Source organism: Lathyrus oleraceus, chromosome 2, assembly GCF_024323335.1.
Source record: "Lathyrus oleraceus cultivar Zhongwan6 chromosome 2, CAAS_Psat_ZW6_1.0, whole genome shotgun sequence".
Lineage (NCBI taxonomy): Eukaryota > Viridiplantae > Streptophyta > Magnoliopsida > Fabales > Fabaceae > Lathyrus > Lathyrus oleraceus.
In genome coordinates, this window is record NC_066580.1 from 182,270,247 (window position 1) to 182,273,901 (window position 3,655).

A 3,655-nucleotide genomic window follows, 5' to 3' on the forward strand; every position below is an offset into this window, starting at 1 on the left:
GAAATGTACCAATCCATGTGTGTTGACCAAATGACATTTGAAGTCAAAGTCAAACCATGAGAAACCAGAAATGGGATGAAAATTGGAGGTCAAATAATAAGCAAAATATTTTTGGCATTTTTAATATCAAAATAAACTTGAATTTAAAATAAAAGAAAGGTCAAACTTCAAAATCACTTCAAATCAACCTTGAAAGTCCAAGTGATTTATCCCAAGTTCAACAAGGTCAAACAAGGTTTGACAAAAAATTTCAGCATTTTTAAAAGTCAGCAACTATTTTTAATAAATTAAAAATGAATAAAAATAACCTAATTGAACTAAAATCTCAAATAAATCTCAAATCAATTAAAAAATTGATGAGAATATTTTTCATAGATCCATCATCATTCAAATAGGTTAGGAAAATATTTTTGTATTTTTTGAATATCAACAACTATTTAAAATGAATTAAAAATAACCAGAAAAGAGAAAACTCACAAAAAATATTAAATAACAAAATAAAAAATATTAAAAATCAAAATTAGAAACTAGAAATTATTTGGAGAAGAATGCAATTGGTCCCATATTTTTTGGAATTAAAATGAAGAAGATATGAATTTTTGAAAATAATGGAAATAAAAGAAATTAAATAAGAAAATAGGAAAATCAAAAAAACCAGGAGCATCTGATATAACTCATTAATTGACGTGGCAACATCTAATGGTCGAGAAGCGCGTTTCCACGGTAGGCCAAAGTCCACGCGTAACACAATGAATTATTAAAAGTCATAAGATCCAAAGGCTAGGATAAAAACTGGAGATCAGATCCAATGATCCACAACCCATATGGCAAAGGGACGGTGACCGGAGCCACCATCTTCTCCGGTGAGCATGAAGATTCCTGTGACATTTGCAGGTTTCAAAAGCTTAACCAAAATACACGATCCATACATCATTGGAAAGCTGGGGTGATGTACATCACCCCTGTACCATTGGTTTCTCCTCTAGATCCTCATAGAGAGAGAAATCAGAGAGAGAAAATCATGGTGTTCATACTGAACTTCATGGATTTCAACAATTGAGCACTCAAAGCAATTGCCTCTATGAAGAGGACTTCAGCCAACACAATATCTAAGCAAATAGGTCAAGAAATAGTGAGTTTCGAAGAAAAAACCAGTTGGAGAGAACCTTTGAATTGTGGTGATCTGAGTTTGCTTCCTTGCTTCCTTTGGCCAAACAGAAGTACAATGGATCATGAGAGAGAGGTTTAGGAACTTTAGATCTAGAAATTCAACCAGATTTAGTTGAATTTCAGATCTGAGAAATTTGAATGAAAATGAAATAGTTCCTTTGGTGAAAGGTTTGGTTTTCAGTTCAGCAGCATTTCAGGTTGATTCATGGATGAAAATTGAATGGAATGATGCTTCTATTTATAGAAGGAGAGGCAAGGCAAGTGTGATCAAATCCGTGTGCATGGCAAGAGGATATGCATTGCATGGGCTTGCATGATCATGTAGAAGGCCCAAATCCAATGCCAAATGCAATCTGAGATATAATTGAGCTGAAATGGACGTGTAGTTGGTAATGCGTAGGCTTGTGTAATGAGTTTCAACATGTTATGCACAAATATGCCTAAAACTTCTCCTCTTCGAAAATGCCAATTGCCAAATCCAAACATGAGCATGTGAGTAATGGTTGGAAAGGTCTTGATGTAGGGAACAAATGTTATGTTGGGAAAAATTCCATTTGAAGTGTGGAAATTAGTAAATTTTGAGTTTAAAGTGTAAGGTGCAAAACATGCAAAGGTGAGGTTTCCAAATTTGGCCAATGTTCAAGCCCCTCTTTTTTGACGATGCAAGCCTCAAATGAAAAACCCTCCAACATCAAAGTTGTATATCTTTTCAAGAAAATAAAAATGGACTTAAATTTTGCATCATTTGGATTTTTGATGAAAGAGGTATGGGCACTTGAATTTGGACTTTTTTGCCTTTCAATGCATTTGGTCCAAAGTGACCTATAATGTTTTGCATTATCTCATGTATTTACTTTGAGATTTTGAAATTTTGTTCAACATAACATTTGAAGTAGACATCTTAAGATTTCCAATGCATTTGATCCCACCTCAAAATCATAAAAAATGAATGAGTTATGTTCTTGGGAAGTTGACACAAAATTAGGGTTTCAGTCAAAATGACCTATAATGTCTTGGAATGGCTGATGACCTTCCAAGCTTCAAATCAATTTTGGATGAAAATGAAAGTTGTTAATATTGTCCTTAAGAACATTTTTTATTTTGGGATCATCTCCATTTGACTAACACATAAAACGTTAGGTCTCAGTGCATTTCAAAATAGTCAGATGAATTGACTGATCAACTTCTCAAGTCCATGACTTATATCTTGATGAATTGATGATTGAGGGCACTCAAATAAGTTCAAATATGCATGAAATTATTAATGAGAGAACTTCCCTTGATTGTATTTGATCATGGGCTGAGGTTTCTTCAGGAGCAAGGCATTGTGGTACACAAATGAATTAGGGTTTCCTTTGGAAACAAACCTCAAACTCTTTGACTTGCTTTGATCAAAAATGATGAATTGAGATGCTAGGGAGGCATATTTGATGGATGAGAGCTTTGGTAACCATTATCATGCTTGTTTTCATCTTCTCTTGGCCATATCTTTGTACTTATGACCTCCTAGAGGCTTTTGACCTTGTGATTGCTCAAGCTACAAACAAAAGATGTTAGTGATATATTTTTGTGCTTTTGGTTAGTAAATAAAATAAGAAAAGCAATGATATACAATTCAAACATGCTTGGTGATCTCAAACCACTCACAAGAGGTCCCACCCAAAGGTAAGGGGAACCAAGATGCTTATGATCCTTGAGGCAATGTAAATGCAATGTTATGATGCCATGCGTGATCTTAGGGACAAAATTGGGGTCTTACAGATGCCCCTATTTAAGGTCATTCTAGCCGGAGAAGTGAAGGTTAAAATCTTCGTCTCGACGAGGTAGAATGGGCTTAAATAATAACAGAGAGACGAATTTTGGTCCTTAAGAGACCTCATGATGCAAATGTATGTATGCAAAAGGTAACACTCTGTGGAGATATGCGTCCACAAAGAAGGAAAAGAAATCAGGAGAAACTGATAATCCATATGAGTAATTTACTCCATGGGACAGAGACTCTGGGACTCTCATGGGGATAAGAAAGGAATAAAATGCGTGAGCAGGTCACGACTTCAAAGCTTGGGGAGCGAAATTCCAAAAGGAGTAAATCCATGGAAAGACCCGAGCTGACTCAAAGGCGCATGTATTGGGGAGTAATGCCAATACAGCACAAATTATCCATAGCGGATACTTCGGATAAAATCCGGACTCAGGTGGGGGAATAACAAATGAGGTATTGCCGGTTACTGGGTAATAAGCTCAAGGAGATATGCGATCTGAACACCGGTATAAAGGTGAGAGAACAGCAAGCTTGGGAAGAATGAATATCTAAGACCGGTACAAGGGTGAGAGATATCAAACGTCCGAAATCATCTGAGGTATACCTAAAATGGTAAACTTTGGCTCAGGAAAAACTGACTCCGCAGGGGGACACAAGGTCATAATAGGGAGCAGAAGGAAGGAACACCAAGGATACCGGTTACTGGGCATATAATAGGTGACC